Consider the following 24,588-nt stretch of genomic DNA (forward strand, 5'->3'; position numbering starts at 1 on the left):
TTTTCCAATTCAAGTCTGCCTGTTCCTGAAAGCTGGGAAGATGGTGATCTGGCCACCGCAAACCCTTTGTTGATGCCATTTTCAGGGGGAAAAAACACCCCCTTCTGCAGCTCTTTTTTCCCATTTAAAAAAAAAAAAAAAAAAATGTCACTGTATTTTGGCTAATTTCTTGGTCTCCTTCAGGGGAACCCACAAAGTCTGGGTACCTCTAGAATCCCTAGGATGTTGGGAAAAAGGGACGTAAATTTGGCGTGGGTAGCTTATGTGAACAAAAAGTTATGAGGGCCTAAGCCCCAAATAGCCCAAAAAAGGCTCGGCACAGGAGGGGGAAAAGGCCTGGCAGCGAAGGGGCTAACATATCTGTCTTAAGCTATTCTGCGCCTTCTAGTGGCAGCTAAACCACTTCAATGTTCAGCTCGGTGGGATTCAAAGGAAATCTGCTTTCCCTAACACATTGACATTGTCTAGGCTTCCTGCAGGGCATCTTTCTCGTGAGTTTCCCAGACCTCTCTTCTGGATATGGAATGTGCTGCTGGTTCTATTGAGATACCAATGTCCTCCTTCCATGCGCCCTAAGGGTAGTTCTCTTTCTTCTGGGCATTGTGTGATCACATAGACGTCATTTAGGGGTCACCAGGGGTCGCAGCTGCTACCCCTGGCTTACCCTTTGCAACCCCTGGCCTCAGAGGTGGCAAGTTCAGTGGCAGGGACACATTGGCAGCTCGGACGTCAGCTGGGGCTCCACTCTTGGTTTTCTGTCAATTTTATATTACAGTAATAGTGAATAATAATATATTATTCACTATTAGTGTAACAAAAATGGAGTACAGTCAGCTGGAATATGCCCTTCAATGGCAGCTGAGCTAAGTGAAAAGTGCTTTTAAATGTGTGTTGTGTGCGTGCTTGAGGAGAGAGTGTCTTTGTGAGAGAAGTATATGTAAGTGAAAATGTGTGTACATGTGTGAGTATGTGTGTGTGTGAGTGAAAGTGGAGGTGAAGGGACGTGTGATGTCACTTCCGCTACCCCTGGCATTTCGGTGAACTGACGTCGATGCGTGGCTAGTCCTTAAAAGTGGCATTTGAAGAGCAGGTTCATCACAGGGCTGGAAGATTCCAGACAGAAATATGTATTCCGTTGGAATGCACTGCCTGCGAGGTTAGGCGTCATAGATTTAATTTGTAACAACTGTCATATGTGTGTTTGGTCATTGGAATGTAACTTCACTGCTAGTCTTTTAAGCCTAGGGTACCTCTGTGCGGAAAATACGGGTTTGCAAGCATTTATTTCAATCAAAATTAAATGTCAATTCGCATTTAATGTAGCAGGATATATGTCCTAGAGCAGCAGCCGCCGGGAAAATCTGTAACCTTGAATGGCAGGTTGGGACCAAATCACTTAAACATTAAGGGCCTCATTCTGACCCTGGCGGACGGCGGAGGCCGTCCGCCAGGGTACCGCCGCTGAATGACCGCACCGCGGTCAAAAGACCGCGGCGGCCATTCAGACATTTCCTCTGGGCCGGCGGGCGCTCTCCAAAAGAGCGCCCGCCGGCCCAGAGGAAATGCCCCTGCAACGAGGAGGCCGGCTCAGAATTGAGCCGGCGTAGTTGCAGGGGTGCGACGGGTGCAGTTGCACCCGTCGCGTATTTCAGTGTCTGCTTAGCAGACACTGAAATACTTTGCGGGGCCCTCTTACGGGGGCCCCTGCCGTGCCCATGCCATTGGCATGGGCACGGCAGGGGCCCCCAGGGGCCCCGCGGCACCCCCTACCGCCATCCTGTTCCTGGCGGGCAAACCGCCAGGAACAGGATGGCGGTAGGGGGTGTCAGAATCCCCCATGGCGGCGCAGGGAGACCGCCGGTTTGCCTCTTCTGACCGCGGCGTCAGAATGCCCTGCGGGGCACCGCCGGCCTGTCGGCGGTGCTCCCGCCGACCCTGGCCCCGGCGGGGTCAGAATGACCCCCTAAATCCGTTCGGAGATTTCCTCTTCCGCCAGAAGGTACACCTGGGGTTTTTGGTATTCACAAAACTTTCTCAGACGCAGCTAAAAAGCTGTGACTGTCATTGATTTCCAGGCATTATGTTTTTAGGCCGCGTCACTTCCAAAATGCAGATTTGTCTGCATAGTGCAGTTCTGCAAAATGAAAGTGCAGTTGTGCGGTTGCACATTTGATAAACTTGTCATTTCCAATGATGCCTGTGATTTTGCAAATCTGCTAGTGCAAAAGGCCCACAAAACACACACTAATCCCCACCTATGCATTATGAATCTTTCTTCAATGGCTTATGCATTCAACAAAAGTGAACGGATGCCTCTACGCCCATAACTTTATTACCACATAGCGGGCATGATGTGAAACCTGACGTAACACCTCAAGGATATATATTACTTCCTTTTTTGGATGTTTATAAACAGGCAGGACATACTTTGTCGGTCACTGAGCATAGCAACTTTAACTACAACAATTAAAAAATATAACAAAACTAATACATAGTAATAGGGAGAAATCAAACATAATAGTGAAGGCACGGAAGAAAGCCTTTCATCCAATTTATAACGTGTTGTTGAATATAATTAAAAAGGAGAATTGGACTCTCAAAATAAAAGACTTATTCATTTTAAAATTGTGCACCACGTCCACCAAACCTTAAAGATCATCTGAGGATCTCATGGGCCCAATGCTAACCCAAAGCAAATTTAGTGTTGTGCATTCTCCTGTGTTTATTCGGAAGGCGTTTCATGATATTTTATTGAAAACTCAGCCCACATAGTCCAGACAAGCTAGCAGGCACATTGAAGCCCTCTATAGTGCCACCCACTATCTCCAGTTAACTCACACATACAAATCTACCTGGCAATGCGTGCGCTCGACGGCTAGCATATAGCTAGGTTAGCCATTCGGCCACACCAAACGCACATACAAGGCACCTTATTCTCAAGAATAAACATCAAATGCCCTCCCACTGCCTACTATTCGCTATAACTCACTAACAGCCCCATTCAACAATAGTAGTGTAGCCAGCATGCAATGGGCCTTAATGCAAAGAAGAATGTGTCCCCTAGTTGCTTCTTTGTGTGATAAAATGCAGCAAAAATCAGGGTTTAGTGGGCTCCTCGGGTCTCTGGACCCTTGTGCCACTGCACCTGCTGGATAAATGGAAAATATGCCCCATAGCATTTTAGATTCAAGTTCTTAATGTAGAATGACTCTTGTGTAATTCCACATAATCTTGTGTAACGTTAATGTAATTCCACATGATTCCATTGCACAGAACTATGCTAGTTATTCCCATCCCTACATATAACCTTACAAATGGTAACTAGAATCCCAGCATTTTGTGCAATTGACATTTGAAATCACATAATCGCATAATCCTTTACGTCAACATCAGGCAACCTGATGGCGTTCCAGTATTATTTTTTTTCAAACATGCCGTAGTTAGACATAACATTTTCATCACTGAAATATGAAATACAAATTTAAGCACAGATAGAGGCAGGCAGGCTGCCAATTCCAAAAGCCTACCATGGCTTATCATTTTATGTGGTCTAACTTTTCCCACCGCAGTGAATTTGGCAAGTGCAGGGATCCAACCCCAGGCATGTGGCTTGTGATTCTTCTCACCACAGACCACCTATGTGGCTAGCCCTTCTCTTTAGAAGATGATATTCCCTGGGCACACTCTGGTGTAAACATAAACTAGGAAATTGTTCACATCTGTTTCTTTTTTTGCTGAGATAGTTGTTATTTCAAAGGAGAACGGTCAGCCTGTAACAACAGATGCACATTTTCTGTTCAGAACCTACCGCAGAAGGAATACTTTGATAAAAAAACATATTTTATTTAGAAAAATGTCTGTTGGAGTTTATGTTTGTCCTTTTCTTTGTGATGTTTGGCTTGGCTTCCTTGAGAAATGATAGACCGTATTGTTATTGCAGCACAGTGCGTTTTCTGTGGGACTAGTGAGAATTTTATTTGTCCACTACCTGCCAATTGCTTTGATGACACTGTCATGCTGTGATATTGGTTTTTCTGTACACAGGTTTTACAAACTAGGAGCCAGATTGTTTCAGCTTTGCACCAGGAAAACATTAGCAAATGTTCTTTCCACCTTCTTCTCCTTGCTTAATCAAGCGAGATGGTTTTATATAATTTGTTATTGTATCAAGTTCTTCTTTGATTTGCCTAACACGGAACAAACTGACAGACTAAGACCCCGGGGGCCAGCTGAGCATAGAGGACTGGACCAGTCCCATTGGAGCAGGGTCAAGACTGGTTTGTATGTGCCTGGGTCCAAATTCAGCTGACCTGACGAGCCACAGAGCACTAGGTTGGAACCCTATCCTGAGTGACTGCCAGTGGTTGCAGAAACTGTAAGCATTTCTCCCATCACCTTTTGTGTGTTTGATGTACTACTCTAAGTGGTAATGGTATGTCCAGATGTGCGCCCCATGCTCACTGTGCCACTGGAGTCAAGCTACACTGGTCTGACAAGCCCTAACAGGGGCAACACTAGTCTTGGGTTGCTTGTGTTCCAGTTTAGGGAAGACCTGTCTTGGCAGTTCGGGCTGGACTATTCCTTTTGGAAAGAGGTCAAGACTAGTTTGAATATGGCTGAGTCCAAAATAATGTGGCATGGTGGTCAAAAGAACAATAGGTTACCATACTACCCTGACTGATTGCCAATGGTTGGACAAATTGCAAGCATTCCTCTCATCACCTTTTGTGTTTGATGGCAAGTGCACGTCTAGACGTGGGTCCAGGGCTCACTGTGCCAATAGATCCAAGCTGCACGAGCCCCATTCAGGGAAAAACTGGTGTTGGGTTGCTCATAGTCTGGTTCAATTAGGATCTGGTTTGGCAATTTTGGTTGGACTGTTTCTATTGGAGCAAGGCCTAGAATGATTTGCCCAGAGGTGGACAAATTGCAGGTATTCCTTCCATCCTCTTTTGTGTGTTTGATGTCCATAGAAGACTGCCCACCAAACTTTAGAGCACATCCCCAATGGGGCAGGGATTTTGTGCTTTCAGTAAAACCGCCAGGCTAGCAGCTCATCTGAACTAAGTAAACATTGTCTAACTGGTGCCTTGTGTTTTTGTAGCCACTCAGTAAAACTTTTTTTGTTTTCAAGAAAACAATCTCTCAAAGCGAGTGTCTGCTTTTTAACGCCCAAAAAAACAATGATGGGCTTGGCACACACAGAGGTTTCTCCCTTGGTGACCAGGACATTATTTGATTTCCCTGTCCCAAAGTGCCATGCCACGCATAGCAGGCCCAGACAGGGAAATCTATCGAGTGTTTCTCTACCCTATATAGAGCTGGCATCTTTCCCTGTGGCCTGAAACCCAGGGTCAAGGATTTTCCCCTTCAGAGCGGAACAACACAGGCATTTACTACACCTGCCTTAAGAACGTGGCCCAAACCACGAATGCGTCCCTACAACACATTTCTCTACCACGCAAGTCATTACAATGACTTGCCTTGGGGAAAGCGTTGGAGTTTGGAATAGTATAATTTACTATTCCAACTCCAGTCTGCGCCACAGCAGGGAAAGTGTTGGACATAAAGTCCAACATCAGTCCAACAACACATTCCCTAAGGCAAGTCGTTGCAATGACTTGCGTGGTTAAGGAATGCATTGTAAAGACATATTCGTGGTTCGGACCTCGCTTTAAAGGCATAGCGTGGTTTGAGCCACGTTGTTAAGGCTGTTTCCCTCATCCTCCTCCTCATACATCAATATCAGAAATAAATGCTCAAATAAAACATTTTAATGGCAGAATTACATCTTGATTAGCCTAGATTGGCCCCATGTAAAGTACCTTTATTTTTGTAACACTGAGTATTTTCTTTCATGTGTGTGAGTACTGTGTGACTACAGTGGTAGTGCATGAGCTTTGCATTTCTTCTAGTTAGGCTTTGGCTGCTCATCCACACTACCCCTAGAGCGCCCGGCTTCTAGACACATTTTACTAATAAGGGATAACTAGTCCTGGTATAAGGTATAAGGTGTAAGTACCTTAGGTACCCACTACAAACCAGGCCAGCCTCCTACACTGAGTCATTATTTTATTGTATGGGCAGAATAAAAGCCTTTCAGAAGACTCCTCATTATCCTGCACACCATGTCAACATGGCCAGTGACCTACTTGCTAGAAGGGAAGCCACTTCAATTAGAACAAAGTCTAAGAGGGTGAAAAATGATCCTCCATCACCTATCATGTATTCTCATAACCCAGTTCTGGATAACATCCTTGGTGAGGTGAGGAGCTTACAACCTTTTATGTGCCCCACTAATGAGAAACTTAAACAAATTGAGTATCTATGGATTATTATGGAGGGTAAAATAGTAAAATAGTTAGCTCTCTTCAAGATACGGCAACTCAAATACCTTTGCTTGAACAGGAGAGCCTGAAATTCAGACTACTCAGAAGGTTTGGAGAACATGCGTTGTCTTAGTTATCTCTGCCCATATGGTGTCTCATGGAAGCACTGCAAGGTCCTAAACTTCTTGACTTCTTGAAGAAATTTCTTCCAGAACTTCTTGGCCACCCTATTGCTCCTCCTTTCAATTTGCAACGGGACCATCATCTGCACCTGCTTAATCCTCATTCTTCTAAAACTAGAGGAATTATTATTTTGTTTCTTGAATTTGGCTTTCTATGTGATAAACAACGTCTTGTTTGGTCTGGTCATGATTTATTAATCTCTCAAGATGTTTCCAATGCCCCCAATGCTAGGCAGAAGGAATTCCTTGCTTTGAGACCTCAAATGAGACAGTTGAATATTTGTTATGGTATTACCTCCCATGTAATGGATACCACTGTTCAGAAATTTTAAGAGACTCGCATGCTCTTGTTTTTTTCCTCCTTTTCTGTGTGATGGCTTTTGTCCATATTTTATTTTACCTGCTCTCTTCTGTTGTTCTTGTTATGGTTCTGACATGTCTCGTACCACTTCTCAGTAACTTTCCTTTCAGATCTGTATGCTTATCCTTGTTCCGCTTCTTCTTCTTCTGATTTTTTATGTATCTTCTCTCCTCCTTTTTCCTTTTTTTCCTGTTTATAGCCTGTGAGTGCCTATATGATATTCGGTTTCTTTTGACTACCCTACTCTTGTCCCATGCTGTTTTTAATAAATTGTGTCATTTTGTCTCCCTTCCCTGTTTTGCAGCTTGTCGGCACTGCTATCCTTGTTTATCCAATCTGTTTAACGTTGTCTTGTGGAATGTTCGAGGACTTGGGCACCCAATCAAGTGACAAAAGGTACTCTCTCATTTATATAAGCTTAATTCGCAAATTATTGTTTTACAAGGAACTCACTGTAATGCTGTTGAATCGGTTAAACTGAAACAACAATGGGTTGCTGAGGCTTTTTTTTCCTTCTGCTGTTGGTCGTAAGACTGGTGCTGCTATTTTTTGTCCTAAAGTTCTGAGAATACAGGTTACACCCACTGAATGTGATACCAACGGTCAATGGGTGCTGGTCAATCCTATTATTAATAACAATATATTTCTCTGTTTAGCGTTCGTGGCCCAGTTAAGTCTGACCTCGATTTTTGGCACATTATTAAAGGAAAACTTGATAATCTTTGTAACTCTAATATTATTACAGCAGGTCACCTCAAGCAATGATGGGATCCTATTATGGACAGAAAATCTAAATGTAAATTTAAACCAGATAAATCTCATAATGTATTCGAAACGGCCATCCCGTCTCAACCATTATTTGATGTTTAGAAATCTTGCAATCCTGATAGATTTGATTTTTCATTTTTACTAATGTACATCTTACAATGTCAATAACTGATTATATTTTAGTCCCTACAAACCAGCTCCCAACTATATAATCCTCTCAAATATGCTCTATTTTATATCTGACCATGCCCCAGTATTGTCCTCTTTTGATTTTTCCAGTATTGACTCGAAAATTGGCAGATAGAGATTCAATAACTCTTCATTATCTGAAAAACAGTTTGTGACTAAAGCTGACACTTCTATACAAGAATGTTTTCACTCTAACAGTTCTAATGACACATCCATTGTCAATAATTGGGATGCTTTTAAGGCTTCCTTTCGAGCTTTCACTATAACTTACTCTGCCAGGAGGAAAAACAAGTTTAAATGCTCAATATCTCCTCCTACTCCAACACATTAAGAATCTTGAACATGCCTACTTTACCTCTAAATCTTCCTCTGTGTTTCATGACTTGATTAAAGATATGTCTCATTTGAGCAAACTTGCTACCGTTGATGGCTGTAACATTTTACTTTAAGTAAAATCTAAGGTCCATGAAGGCCAAAATAATGCTGCTAAAATGCTGGCTAACTATTTAAAAATAAAAACTTAGCCTAAGACTATTGGCCTCATAATTAATGAACTTGACAATTCCACATTGATCTCCAACTCTGATATACCTATCACCTTTCAATCCTTTTATAAAACATTGTATGCAGAGGATACCTTCCCTTCTGCACATAATATGTAATTCTTCTTTTATGTCCTTCCTCAACCTTTATCCCTTACACACTCATTTGCTGAGTTGGAGGCTGACTTTACACTTTAGGAGGTTTTAGAACCTGAAAAGAGCTAAGGCATCTGGTCCTGATTGGTTCTCCATTGAACTTATTTCTTCCCTCTACTCATTTTTGCTCCCAAACTATTAGAACATTTTGATCCCTTTTGCTTTGATTCCAAGGCTAGTATCTCCTTCCTGGAAGTCTTGATAATCATAATTCACAAACCAGACAAATGCCATAAAATTATAGGCCCATTTCCAAGCTGTTGCACCTCTTCTTGTTAAACCTGACCAATCTGGCTTTATTAAGGTTGGACTTGCTGAGGAAAATGCCAGAATGTTTTCCAATATTCTTAGTATGGCTGGAAAAACTGATATTCCTCTTGCAGCCTTGTCTCTGGAAGCTAGCAAAGCTTTTGACCTTATTCACTAGTTTGTTTTTTGGCCCACAGTTTTGTCTCATTTATAAAATGATTGTGGTCCAACCCCAGTGCTATTGTGTTTTTGTTTAAAGGTTGACTTTACTTTACACATTGGTATTAGGCAATAATCTCTCCCTTCACCTTTGTTGTTTGCTTAGAACCATTCATAAGATGCAATTGATGTAATAAATGTATCCTTGGCTTTAGGGTGTATTTCCCGGAGGTTAAGTTATCTGCCTATGCGGATGACATTCTATTTTATATATCCAATCATTTGACCTCCCCGGAACATTTTTTAAAGAGATTTCATTATATTCTAGTCAGACGCGTTAGCACTAGCTTATATTGGTCATAAATCTAATTTTACTAAAACTGACATTTTACTGCTAAACTCTCTTTGCTATCAATGTATGTTTAACAATACCAGCTTTACATGGTATTCCTAAAAAAAGAAATACCTTGGTGTTTGTTTTTTTCCCACCATATCGGACACGCTTCACCATGTTAAAATTCAGTTTACAAATATTACTTCCAACTTGGTCTCTGCTACATTTATCATGGTGGGCGAGACCTTGTACCATTAAAACGATGATTGCAACACACGTCCTTTGTACCATCTATATGTTACCCTTTAAAGTCCCTTACTATTATTTCATGCAAACTGACTCTGCTTGTATGAAATTCGTATAGAATAACAAGCACCCATGCATTGCCCTCTCTAAACTCAAATGCCAAAAGTGTGAAGGGGGTGTGCGATTTCCAGATGTTAAACTTTACCATTCTTATTTTTTTTAGTTCAGACAATTTTATGCTATGATAAACAATTTTCAAGATCAACCTGTTCCACAATGGATTACCTTTGAATGCTTTTTACAGAACGACATTTCCTTTCATTTGTATGTCAAACTGTATTTTTATCTCCAAAAAACCCCATATATTAACACCATTTACTCCATAAAATATTTCCTGCTAACCTAACCTAACCTAACCTTTCCAACAATGCCTTTTGTACTCCTCTATTTGATATAATACATTTCTTAAAAGGTGCAACATTTCTTTTCACTTTAACATTTGAAGGAGAAGGGTATTATATTTGTTTACCAATTCGTGAAAGATAATTCTATAGTATCTTTTGAATACTTACAATTGCAATAAAATACCTGACTCCTTCTTGAAGTAATATAAGTTGATGTCCTCCTCTCTTCATTGTTTCTTTCCCAAACACCAAATTAACTCTGACTCACCTGCACCTGTTATACCTTTAGATATGGTTTTACAGGACACTACTCACAAAGCTGCCCTTATATATAAAACATTAATATTCTTTTATTTCATTAGAACTAAACGTCCCCTTGAACTGATATGGGAAGCCAATTTATCTCTCTCACTTTTTTCAAAATTCTGGGACAAAATTTGATTTTAACTATTCAATACCTCAAAAGATGCTTGTATTGCACAGTCCATCTTTTTTATTTATAATAGAGCTGTTATTACTCAAGAATCTCTCACTAAATTTGACTCATCTGCTTCTCCTTTATGCTGGCCATGTTCTAAATATAATTGTCCTTTCATACATATGTTATACAACTGCTCTCATATTACAACTTTTTGGACGTCAATTTGGTCTAAATGTTTACGAATGTTTCAATGTAATGTACCTCTTACCCTGTAAAATGTTTTCTTAAGATATTTATCACCTAGTTTTGATAATTTATCTCCTAAACCTCTTGTTTGATCTTTTTATTGTACTTGCTATTAAAGTTATACTTTCCTGTTGGAAAGACTTTTCTAAAATATGTGTATTTAGATGGGGCAATTTATATGTGATGAACATGGAATACATACTTAATCTTCTTTAACTTTTCATCAGAAGATTACATCTGATCTACATTGGTTACCCTTTACTACTATTCCCTCCTTGCACTAATCAATCTCTTAACTCACTCCTCTGTTCTTCCTTTCCTATTCTCTTGTATTCGTTTCTTTCTTGTTACTCCTTCCTATCTTCTTTTTCTTTTTTTTATATAAAATGACAAAAAATTATTCAATTGCAAATGTTTTTCCCTCATATCTGCAATGCTTTTAATTTATAACTGATTCTACAAATCTTATCTATTTTGTTATTGCTGTTTGAATCCTCAATAAAAATGATTTACCAAAAAGAAGAAATAAATGGAGATAAAACGGAGCTGCTCCTCTTTGCCAAATGTCTTCTTTCAAGGTTGTTCTCTTGGTGGCCCTCCGAACTGGTGAGACTTCAGCATTTAGAGAGCCTGCAAGAAGCGTAGGAATGATCCTAGTCTTGCTTCCTTTTACAAAACAAATATACAATCTTACTTCTGCCTTCTTCTACTTATTACAGTTGTTACACAAGAAACTTCCTCTGCTTCCCCCAGACTCTCACCATTAAGTGGTCCAAGTGATGATTTTATCATGTGTAGACCACTGAGACTTTTTATATCTTGGTTTGCGTATAAGACCATTACAAAATATACAACACATCCCAATTCTTTCTGCAAGGATCTTGCCTAGCCTTACTTTGGACAGCCTTGCTCATCTTACCTCAGAGACCTGCATTGGTTGCCTGTGAAGCAGCTGCTAAATGTTAAGGCCTTCTGCCTTGTTTGCAGACTCTACCGTAACAGGGCCCCAGGTTTTATTCAATTTCGAATCAAACGTTATACTCACAGGCAAATGTTTTGTTCAGCTGAAGCATCTATGTTAAGAGCTCAACAAGGAGGGAGAGCCTAACATATGGAACACTTTCCCTTTTCACCTACACAAAATGATCACCTAATTTTTTAAAGGGCTGGGAAATTTGGTTATTTTGTTGAACTCATCTGATTACTCAGCTCAGCGCCATGACACCATTCTTGGGTAGCTGTTCAGGCTTTAGAAATACTCGTCATCATCAATAGCTAAGTCTCTGAATTACTTCAATTTTTTCTAAGCATCAAAAATGGTACAGCATCACTTCAGTCCATACCTTTACAAACACGTTTATCAAAACACATCATAAAGAGTGCAAAACAGGTTTTCTCCATAGTAAATTTTGCACTTGTATAGCACACTACTCACCCGTTAGGGTCTCAAGGCACTGTACACATACCACTGTGGTACCCCTCCTGGCTTTTTTTCCCTGTGAGGCACCCACTCCTGGGCACCCCCAGGGTGAAGCCAGGCAGCCGTTGTGGCAATTACGCAAACTATTGCCCAGAGTTGGACCCATTAATTAGATTAGTTACCAAAGTGAGAATTATCTGGTCCAAGGGAATTGAGCCCAAGAACCACCAAAGCAGGAATTGAACCTTGGTCCTGGGCCAGATCTCTGCATCAGGGTCTGCCGCTCTAACCATTGTGCCACACCTCCACATTTCAGGCATTTTGTTAGAAACATTGTATCGCACATATTGCATCATTTATTGGCTATAGATGTGCCATGTATTTGTTTCTTTGCTTCCATTATTTGGTTTCTACATTTTTCATTGCTGCGAAAAATGCTCATGTAATATTCTTTACGATACAAGCAGTGAAAATGGTGCAAAATGGCATTTTATGCATTTTAAACCAATGCACGTTTATGTAATCTGTCACAGAATTGTCTTTATAAAACAATATATGACAATGTTCCATCTGCAGGGTAGAAATATTGTAAATGTACAGATTTGTGATGCTTCATTACAATACACACATATGGGACCTGATTCATAAAGCCCAGGTAAAGTTAGAAATGTCCTCCTGTTAGGTTACTCCTGTGTTTGATTATTTGGAGAACATTTATGACGTTTGGGATATTAAAGAATTTCAGGAGTTCTATTACATATGTAGAGCAGTCACCCATTTCCATAATGCCTCAGAGGTGCAAAATTTGTGTATACAGATTTTCAACCTGGTGGAAATCATGCAGAACTACGTGAGGCATAATTGTGTACTGTATTTGTGTCTTCTCCATTTTTCGTATTCATGGAGATTTTTCTTCTGCCTCTCCCCTTCCTGTATATTCAAAAACAATGTGGGGGTCTTACCTGCCAATTAAACCGTAGGAGTGGGCTAAAGTCACTTATTTCAGTGTAATGTAATTACACACAATCATCAAGAATTCTGCAAGAAGGGTAATTCTGCGTTTAGCACTATATTTCAGTAGGAAAATCCATGAGTGGTTGCATGGGAATGTCCATGCTCCATCCCTGGAACACCTCCCTGACACAAAGAAATGCAAGGCAGCACTATGCACTGCCTTGCATTACTTTGTGTTTACTAAACCATGCAAAGCAGCATTGCATGGCTTAATAAATGGCAAAAATAATTTTGCATCGGGCTGTGCCATAAAAGTGCTGCAACCCCAACACAAAATGTTAGTTAATCCTCCTCAAAGTGTTTCCCCTTTCTGTATGAAGCCAGGCCCCCAGAGAACACTCCCCCATGATGGCGCCGATCCAAGATGTGTGCAGGCATCATCCCTATTGCAGGGGTAACCACACAAGCAAATGGGGTCCATTCTAAAATACCAAGTGCTGGGGCGGCTAGGAATGAGCAAAAATGTTGAGTTCATGCCAGGGGTACTTTTTGTAATATGCCCCCCGCTATCAAATGTGCTCCCCACCCTCCATCCTGCCATTCCCACCCAATCCCCCTGTGAAGAGCAGATTGGTTGTAAACCTCCCCATACGCAAAAAGACTGTTGGGGCCCTAGGGGTAAGGGTAAGACCAGATACTAAATCAGGGCCATCCCACCACTTTCTTTTTTTTTATGCATCCTTGGTATCTAGTGGCCTTTCTGCTAATCAGGGAGGGAAGATTGGGGGTAAGTCCCTCATTCGGCCCCACCAGTGGGCACAGAAGGACTGTTGGGGCTTTAGAAGAGGGGAACAGCCAGTGGTTAATTTGTAAATAAATACGTGCCGATGCCCAACGCCTTCCTCATAAACACGCGGCTGCTGCATTTAAATGTGTGAGCACAGAATACTGAGGCAGCTAATCCTGAAGCCATCTCAGTCGTCTTCAATCCATTTACAGCCGCTCCCTGCCCCTTCAGCTCACTCTCGCAGCTTTCTGCTTTCTATCTTTGTGACACTTTTTCATTTTTCTCTTGCTCCGTCTTTCCCATGTGTCTTTTGCTTGCAGTAAATGCTTGAGGCAGAAGAATAAGCCCCGGCCCTCAAAAATAAGTGCTGGTGCTCAGCACCGGAAACAATAAGCACAAATTAAGCACTGGGAACTGCGCAATGCCAGAATGGTCTGGCCCCGCCCCATCCATTTGTAAAAATAAATCTATCCCTATTGTCCAGTAGTCTTTCTTCTCCCTGCCCCACAACTGTAGCGAGCCGTGTGCGCGTCAGAGACCGATGCCTGTCTGCTTGCTACACATTCAGGAATGTTAAAAAATACATAATAAAATAGTTAGATGTACTTTCTCATCATTTTTGCCATTAACCTAAGGAACGTTAGTGTGATTCTGTCATTTTTGCAGATTTTGTTTCCAATAGAAATATGAAAATATATCTGCAGGTTTTCACATGATTTTCAGTTGCTTTGGACTGCCTAGATTATTTTATGAAAAAACACTGCCTCTACTTATCACCTTAGTTTATTTTATGAAAAAGAACAGGATTCTGTGTGAACACCTGTGTACTGTGTGTATATACAATACTGTTCAATGATTACACACATGCATTTGTAAAAATGTGCAGAGAGTTCATTATCAGTCTATAGTGATATCCTAACTGTTTATATGAACTCACAATTTGTGCCAGGAATAAACTTCTTCTTTATTGTTTTCAGTCTACAAAACATCTGTGACCTTGGAACTGATCTGAGGGTAAAGTTTACTGGCAGTACAAAACTAAGTAATGGAAGAAGGAAAGCAGATCGCTCAGCTCACAGCTGCTCAGTCTGGTATATTTATTTAGCTGGGGGGAAACATTTGATTTTGGATTGGTGTTGTGATCGCTTTAATCCACAACAATGCATAAATTGCCTATTCAAGCGTGCTGTTAAACTCTTGTATAATCTGACACTGCTATTATACAAAACCACACACAGATTAAAACAACAAACATCTCACTTGGATGTGGCTTGACATCTGCACTCTCCCTTCCACACTGATCTCTGGGGCCTTCACTCTCACTTCAGAACAAAAAACAGAACTGATGTTCAGCAGCTGCCACACTACATGTGATCTGGAGAAGAGACAAGAAGACATCCGCTCCTTGAAATTACAATTTCATTATTTCTGAAATTGAATGGTTTTATTGTTGGATAATTCAGTGAAAAAGGAGCACTTAAACGCAAATTATCGAAGGCTTGTGCCAGGCAGAGCAAAAGTGCAGCTCTGCTGAGCCACAGCGCTCATGTGATGGGGAGAGGACCTGGTCCATATGGTTGCAAAGCCAGCACCTTAGCTTTTTAAACAATATTTATTTGGTTCTAAACACATGAGATAGCATTCTCACACATGGATCCAGTACAAGCGAGCAGAGACCAACACACCTACAGACATTCAACTTCACAAAGTCCATGCACCCATGCACCCAGACCAACAAACAGAAGAATCAATGCTCCACACCCAGCAGGAGGCACAGGGTGATGTGTGTATGCATAGTGCAGTGCGGGATGAATGAAGGCGTGGGACGTCACGTGATGTGCATTAGAAGAGCAAAGAATGAAGTGCAGCAGGTGAGCCCAGTGCTATGTACACCAACAGAGCTCAGGATGGTGTGCAATAATTGCACACTAGCGATAATACTCACTGGGACAGGAGTGGTTGCACTACAAGACAGCACCAGGTGACTTCATGGAGCAGTCACTCATACCCCCAGGGCAACACTGGGTGATGCACTACAGGGCAGACTCGGATGATGACCTCGGGGGAGCAGTCAGTGATGCACCAGAGGGGACCTCTAGGTGATGTCTGTAAGGAACGCATGGGGCGATGACCTTGGGGGAGCAGTCAGTGATGCACCAAGGAGGGCTCTGGGTGCTGCACTACAGGGCAGACTCGGATGATGACCTCGGGGGAGCAGTCAGTGTTGCACCTCAGGGGACCTCTAGGTGATGTCTGTAAGGAACGCATGGGGTGATGACCTTGGGGGAGCAGTCAGTGATGCACCAGAGGGGACCTCTAGGTGATGTCTGTAAGGAACGCATGGGGTGATGACCTTGGGGGAGCAGTCAGTGATGCACCAAGGAGGGCTCTGGGTGCTGCACTACAGGGCAGACTCGGATGATGACCTCGGGGGAGCAGTCAGTGTCGCACCTCAGGGGAACACTACATGATGTCTGTAAGGAACACATTGGGCGATGACCTTGGGGGAGCAGTCAGTGATACACCAGAGGGGACCTCAAGGTGATGTCTGTAAGGAACACATGGGGTGATGACCTTGGGGGAGCAGTCAGTGATGCACCAGAGGGGACCTCTAGGTGATGTCTGTAAGGAACGCATGGGGTGATGACCTTGGGGGAGCAGTCAGTGATGCACCAGAGGGGACCTCTAGGTGATGTCTGTAAGGAACGCATGGGGTGATGACCTTGGGGGAGCAGTCAGTGATACACCAAGGAGGGCTCTGGGTGCTGCACTACAGGGCAGACTCGGATGATGACCTTAGGGGAGCAGTCAGTGTTGCACCTCAGGGGAGCACTAGATGATGTCTGTAAGGAACGCATGGGGTGATGACCTTGGGGGAGCAGTCAGTGATGCACCAAGGAGGGCTCTGGGTGCTGCACTACAGGGCAGACTCGGATGATGACCTCGGGGGAGCAGTCAGTGTCGCACCTCAGGGGAACACTACATGATGTCTGTAAGGAACACATTGGGCGATGACCTTGGGGGAGCAATCAATGATGCACCAGAGGGGACCTCTAGGTGATGTCTGTAAGGAACGCATGGGGTGATGACCTTGGGGGAGCAGTCAGTGATACACCAGAGGGGACTTCTAGGTGATGTCTGTAAGGAACGCATGGGGCGATGACCTTGGGGGAGCAGTCAGTGATACACCAGAGGGGACCTCTAGGTGATGTCTGTAAGGAACGCATGGGGTGATGACCTTGGGGGAGCAGTCAGTGATGCACCAAGGAGGGCTCTGGGTGCTGCACTACAGGGCAGACTCGGATGATGACCTCGGGGGAGCAGTCAGTGTCGCACCTCAGGGGAACACTACATGATGTCTGTAAGGAACACATTGGGCGATGACCTTGGGGGAGCAGTCAGTGATGCACCAGAGGGGACCTCTAGGTGATGTCTGTAAGGAACGCATGGGGCGATGACCTTGGGGGAGCAGTCAGTGATACACCAGAGGGGACCTCTAGGTGATGTCTGTAAGGAACGCATGGGGTGATGACCTTGGGGGAGCAGTCAGTGATGCACCAAGGAGGGCTCTGGGTGCTGCACTACAGGGCAGACTCGGATGATGACCTCGGGGGAGCAGTCAGTGTCGCACCTCAGGGGAACACTACATGATGTCTGTAAGGAACACATTGGGCGATGACCTTGGGGGAGCAGTCAGTGATACACCAGAGGGGACCTCTAGGTGATGTCTGTAAGGAACGCATGGGGTGATGACCTTGGGGGAGCAGTCAGTGATGCACCAAGGAGGGCTCTGGGTGCTGCACTACAGGGCAGACTCGGATGATGACCTTAGGGGAGCAGTCAGTGTTGCACCTCAGGGGAGCACTAGATGATGTCTGTAAGGAACGCATGGGGCGATGACCTTGGGGGAGCAGTCAGTGATGCACCAAGGAGGGCTCTGGGTGCTGCACTACAGGGCAGCACTGGATGATGACTTCAAGGGAGCAGTCAGGGATGCCCGCAGAGAACGCTTGGTGATGCACTATAGGGCAGCACCAGACGATGACCTCAGGGCAACAGTCAGTGATGCACCCGGGGGAGCACTGGCTGATGAGCTCAGAGGAGCACGAGTAGACAGTGGTGATGTCCAATACAGAAGCACTGGACAAAGCCTCTTGACACTGTGTGATGTGTCTCATGACAGCACTGGGGGTTGCACATGACAGGAGCACAGCATGATGTGCAGTTCATGGACACAATCCTGCATGCATTACGGGGGCTGTAGGGTCATGCACAGCAGGTGGCACAGGGAAATGTACAATTAGAGTAATGTGTGGTGTACAGTAGGTGAGCACAGGAAGGTCTCCAGTATTCCATATCAGGCATAAGCAGCTCATTCAGTCTTGTTTTTTAGGGTCGAGCCTGCGTGGCATCCGCTTGCGCATGCGTATCGCTAGCAAGACGCTTTAGGTATTAGAAAAGGGCTCGGCCCCGTCGACGTCACATCAGTGTCTTTCATTGACAAGTTGGCTTGCCTGTTAGAATCCGCTTGTTTTGATTAGTGGAAGGCACGCATACGTCATGCCTTTTCCGGTGGTCAGCCCTCCTCGAGCGCAGCGACCAAGTACAGAAAACATGCGAGGCTCGCTGTTTCCCGTCAGGTTTGTGGACTACTTTTTCTCTATTTTTGCAGCGCGATGTCGATGGGCAGAAGTTGTGCGCTCCGTATACTATCGACCTTGTTACACAGTTAATTGCACTTTTGCCGGTTATGTTCATAATTGCACTTTTGCCGATAGGTGTGAACTGTAGCAGCGCGATCGTGCTGTTTTTTTCTTTTAATGCAAGAAAAATCCGGTTGGGAGTTAACAGCTGTGAACAGCTGTAACTCCGACAAATGCGAGACCCTAGTGCATTGCAAATGCTTATTTACCTTGTTTTCTGAGACTTCCTTTATTTTTCTCCTCATAAAAAGCCGCTGGATTACAAGTACCAGAAGTCACCCAAAAACTTTAGGATTGGTATGTTTGGGAGAGTTGTGTTCAGGGGCAGCGATTTGTGAGTACACACCATATTTGAAATGGCCTTATTTGTCCGCGGGGAGATGCTAAAATATTTTTAATTTTTGCAGGAAAATGAAGTAAAGTCAGTGGAAATGACGGTAAAAAATCATTTTAATGTTTTTAGGTCAATGGCAAAAAACTTGACTCTTATAGACTATGAAGGTAAGAATATTTTTACATTTTTGATTGTGAACAAAAACATAAGGGTATGTTTTATTGTCATCAAGATGTCATTTCAGCTGTCATTAGCGATTTTATCAATGAAGTCAGAAAACATTTCCCGAGTTTTGTGATATATGAGGTCATCATAAGCAGTGCACGGCGACAGTGCAAGTTACAGTTACTTTAGTTAACTATTACTGGTGAAGTTTAGAAATTTTGGAATTTAAAATGTTACATCATAATTAAATTTTCACCTAACTATAATGTCATTTAAACATTTATTTTTACAGTGAATATCTATTTTTTTGTAAACATAATGTAAGATTTTATTAGCATGCCTAACTTTGCCAAAGGCATTGCGTGGCATGGGGTAGCTGTAGGCCCTGCGCTAAACACCACGGGCTGGCCACCCGCTCGCCATGCATGGTGGAAGGCCATGCACAGCCTGCGGTTGGTCACAGGCCCTAGCAGGCCCTGCGCCCAACCCCGGATAAGGCCAGCCGCCGCCGTGCACAGACTTTGGCCTGTGGCCAGGCACTGGGTCCAACCCCCCACAGCCAGCCAACCCACTGCCGCACACGGCCAACACTAAATGTTCCATCAATCCTGTGGAACTGTAACAGGAGTCAGGGAGCTGCACATTTTGCAGTGGTTCCCCCACAGGAGTCTTGGGTCCAGTGCTGGCTCTTGTGGGAGTCCTGTGGGGTCACAGTGCTGCCCCCCCAAAAGTTTTTTTTTATTTAAACCCAGAGGAGTCCTTCTGGGACTTACCACCCCCTCCCCTACAAGGTCCAGGTAGTCAGGTAGCCGTTCTCTGACACTTTATACTTTTTTTTTTTTTTTTTTCATGACACTAGGACTAATTCCCCAAGTCCAGTAATGGTGTCCGCAATCATTTTGTTCAAGTTGGGGTCACCCAATCAGAAAGCAAGCTCCCATGAGATACCCTGAAGCCCCTTGCTCTTGAGGCAATGAGGCAGCCGACGGGAAAAAACCCTCTTCGTAAATGAGATAGTTCTATTTTTTAAAACTTACATGCACTTAGGACCACTTTACCTAGAACCATACATACCACAAGAAGAATGTAGGAGTAATTGTCACATTTAGGTAGTTGTACAATGTCAACCCTGGTGAGAATGAAGGAGCCCCAACTGGGAAGTTGATAAGTGGGGGTGGCCATAATCCTTTTTCCAGTATTGAATGCCAACATGTGGCACAAGATTGGAATAACTTTGACTATTGCAGAAAGAAGGACACAAACCAATGGGGTACAGTGGCACTATCATGTCATCAGCATAAGTGGGCAATATGGGGAGCCGAAATTTCAGAGCAACCACATGCCAGTGCTATCCCTCCTCACCCTTAGGATATCCATTGCACTGTTGCTTGACGAAGGATTGCTATTCCTTTTAGAGTCTTGATCCTGTAATTGAGACAAATCCTTCACCGGTACAGGAAATAGATCCGTTTTTACAACATGCATCCACTAGCAGGAGTTTTAGACAAGGTGGAATTCTCAGCAGCAGAACCGGTTCCAGCATATCTCCTTGAGACATCATCATGAGCGTTTTGATGAGCAGCACATTTTATCACTGCTACACATTCGGGCAATTGAAAAATATTTAATAGATTTAGGACATACTTTCCCTGCTGAGGTCAAGAAACCACTTTGCATCTTATACCATGCATTAATCCAAATGTGTAGTTTGGGTCCATGTGCACAGTAACAGTCTTTTCTTTGGCTAGAATGCAACCCCAGATCAGCACAGTGACCCCCACAGAGTTCCCTGTTGGCAGGGTATAGCTGCCCCCCACATAGCATACAGTGCAAAGCAACTAACCAACAACTACAGTATCTTCTTCGTTCTAAGACAGGAACCATCCACAAAATAAAGAAGTTCACATTCACTGAGAGGAACATTAGTTGAGTCAATAAGTGTAACTTGTGTGGTGGATAGGATACAATCATGTAAATCTTCATCTTCACTAGTAGGCATCAAAGATGCAGGGTTCAAAGTAGGACAGATCTGTAAAGTATGTAAGCAGCAGGCAACAATACCATTTCATATTGGGACAACTGTGCTGGGGTGGGATGCAGAGTTTTTGTAGTAAGGGGAAGATAACCCCTCTTTGTGGAACCCTTTACAGCTCCCTTATTCACTGGCTGCATGTTCTGCAATTTCGATGGCATTAACTTAGTTTCAGCATTCTTTTTCATCTACTCTTATGGCACCACACAGTCACTCACAACGGTTACTAACTCCATAGACTTTTAGCCTGCCATCCAGTAGATATAGTTGACAATTGATTCCTAACATTTGAAAACAAACCCTGCACAAAAGCACCACAAACAGCTCCCAGAGCCACTTCCGTTGGACAATATAAACCTGAGTACTTTCAAAGACAGAGAGTGGGGCACAGCAACCAGAGGAGAACCTATCACATTACTTTGAAAGGCTTCAACAAGAATTGAGGCAGCCTCCACAGACTGTCAGCATGGTGGGAGCCGAGGCGTGACTGGGTCTAGTGTTGAAGAGTAATAAGCTATGGGTCTTTTCTGCTCCCCGTGGCTTTGCAATAAGACACCAAGTGCAAATTCACATTGTTTGTGAGCCTTCAGACAAACATCAGTCCTTGTTTTATCTTTACAAATGCATTTCACACCAGTGAAGGGTTCAGGGATGCCTTTTTGTATTTTTGTTAAGACTTGGTCATTTCAACATAACTCACAATCTTATGTCTACAGTACCCTGCCATTCCCAAAAACGGTACATACCTGCAAAACAGTTAGAGGATAGGACCTGAATGGCTTCAAACATTTCATAAGACAGGTGCCTCTTTGGGAAGCACACTTCATTGGAGCAGGATAAGACTGATTTGCATATGCTGGGCTCCAAACTTAGATCACAAGTGTGCAAAATAACAATGAACCGGGATACAGCCCGAGTATTTACAAGTGGCTGTGATTAATTCAAGCATTCCACCAATCCATCTTTTTTGTGTACATCCTAAGTATGATGGTCATGCCCAAATGTGGGTCTCATACTCACTGTGGCACTGAAACCAAGTTATCCCTTACTGAATGGCCCCAATCAGGGCAATGCCAGTATTGGGTTGCTTATGTTCAGGACTTGTATAGTTCGGTGTGACACCATAAGTGCAACAGATATACCCAGACGATGTTCCCATGCTCACTCTGCGACTGAAACCAAGGTATACCTAACTCAAGCGCACCAATAAGGGAAAACCTGTCTTCAGTTGCTCGTGTTCCAGTTCAAGGAGGACCTAGCCTGGCCTGTTTGGGCTGAAATATTCCTACTGCAGCAAGGTCAAGACTGATTTGCATATGACTGGATCCAAACTGAGGTGAGATGGTGTGCAAAATAAGGATGGACAAAGATGTGACTAAGTAATTACCAGTGGCTGAGAATTATTCAAGCATTCCACCCATCACCTTTCTGTATACATCGATGCCACTTATCAAATGTAATTTCACGGACAAAATATCCCACTCAGAAAGGCAGAACTTCAATTTTTCCTTTGGAGCCTTGTGCCCTTTCTCAGCCAATTTGGTTAGGAGATAGAGAGATTCTTCTGTGCACTGATCTAGAGTAACAGACGCCAACAGGCAATCGTCAGCATATTAAATTAGAGTAGAGCCCTGGGGAAAAATCAACATCTCCAAATCCTTCTTTAGGCCTTGTGAAAAGATTGGGGAGAATATGTAAATCCTTGAGGAGATGTTGGGACCCTCAGAATATAGACAAGAAAAGATGTTGATTCGCCTCATGTCCAGGGATACAGAAAAAAGGAACAGAAGTCTTCATTGCTTTGTGCAACAGTAAAATTGGGGTGTTATGTCTACTACCAATAAGTGCTAGAACTGTTTGCTTAATCAAATCTGCTATTATGTTTATCACTAATGAGTCCTACAAAATTGAACATGGGGTCTGCAATGTTGTGTGTAACTCAGTAGGAAATACTAACTGCATCTATGAGCGTGCTTGAGAGAACGAAAGAAAGGGATTCTGAAGTTTTAGGGCCCTGCAAAGTGTGCGGTGTCAATAAGACAAGTGAGTTGATCACCATTGATGGTAAAGTCTCTATAAGGGCCCTTTTGTTCTGCAGCTATTAAGGCATTCATTTCAGGGTCAAAACCTTCCTGGCTGTTCTTTAAGGGTGGGATTTTTAACAGTTCAGTAGAACTCAGGTGGATCCAGACGTCCTGCAGCACCAGGAGCAGAGTTAGGACAATCTTGCTTCCAATGGCCCATTTGTCTGTTTCATAAAATGAGCGCCCTGGTCTAAGGGCCTCTTTCAGTCGCTTTCTTTTCCTCTTCCATTTCTTCTACCTCCCCGACCTCCTTGGCCTCCCCCTCCTTGCGGAACCCCTTACTGCTCCCTTCACCACTTGATGCATGTTCTGCAATTCCAATGGCATCAACTTAGTTTTGGCATTCTTTTTCAACTACTCTACTCTTCTGGCACCACACAGTGACTCACAATGGTTTTTAATTCCATGAACTTCTTAGTCTGCCCTCCATTAGACATAGTTGTCAATTGATTCTTAACATTTGATAACAAACCCAGCACAAAAGCACCACTAAGAGCCCTCAGAGCCATTTCCATTTGACATTATAGACCCATGTACTTTCAAAGACATCCTCAAGTATTTTAAAATAATCGACCAGAGTCTCACCCTTATTCTAATTACAATTGGAAATGTTTGTCCAGTCAGGCATATCTTGTGGATCACATTCAACAGCGCATTCTTCCCATATTCAAGTCTTCATCTTTCCCAGGGTCAACTCTCAGCCACAGCACTTTGTCCTATATTCTCTCTCTCGCCTTACTTGTCACTATGAATTGCATGAATTGCAACAATTGATTCATATCTACCTAGTTGAGTTGTGTACTTCAAAAACATTTTTTAATTCTTCTTGAAATTGAGTTGGTGTTTTCCAAAATGTTGGTTAATAGTTTGTTTATGGTAATTAGGTTAGAGGAAGCTCTGGGAACATGGACCACAACTCTACCACTGGCCATCTGGTAGTCCCTCTAAGTGAGAAGAGGGAAGTTAAGGGAATGTCATCATTACTGTCATTTGGATAGGGAGAGGGGGAAGGTCATCTAGACAACTGCCCTGCAGTTTTTCTAAACTTTCAAAAGTGATTGTTGGGTCTCGCTCTCTGAGGTGCCTTCGCCCCACTGCAGAATCTGATTGCCCTCTTGACCGATCGACAATAGTGAAGTCAGCCTTCAACTTTGATTATTTATTGATCGCTACTTGTATCACATCACTCAGTGGTGTGTCACCTCCTTGTGCTCCAGGCACCGGCGTGCTGCATGTGCTTCTCTGTTTCCTGATGCAAATCCAGGTAGGCCCCTGACCCCCAACAGCCAGCATGGGAAATTCCTCCAGCTAATCTTCTCTCCTCATATCCCCGCTCTCTTTCTACTCTTGAGATTCAGTGATATTGGTAACAGGTAGGGAGGAGGCAGAGCATCTGAAGCTAAAGTCCTAACCCTGTTCCTCAGGTGACTAATAAAATATTCCAACTTCTCTTGAGTGTCTTTCATACTCTGCATGTAGGGTTCAATCTTGCACTTTCACTCTTGCCACTGGATGAAAAGCAG

Source organism: Pleurodeles waltl, chromosome 8 (genome assembly GCF_031143425.1).
Source record: "Pleurodeles waltl isolate 20211129_DDA chromosome 8, aPleWal1.hap1.20221129, whole genome shotgun sequence".
Taxonomy (NCBI): domain Eukaryota; kingdom Metazoa; phylum Chordata; class Amphibia; order Caudata; family Salamandridae; genus Pleurodeles; species Pleurodeles waltl.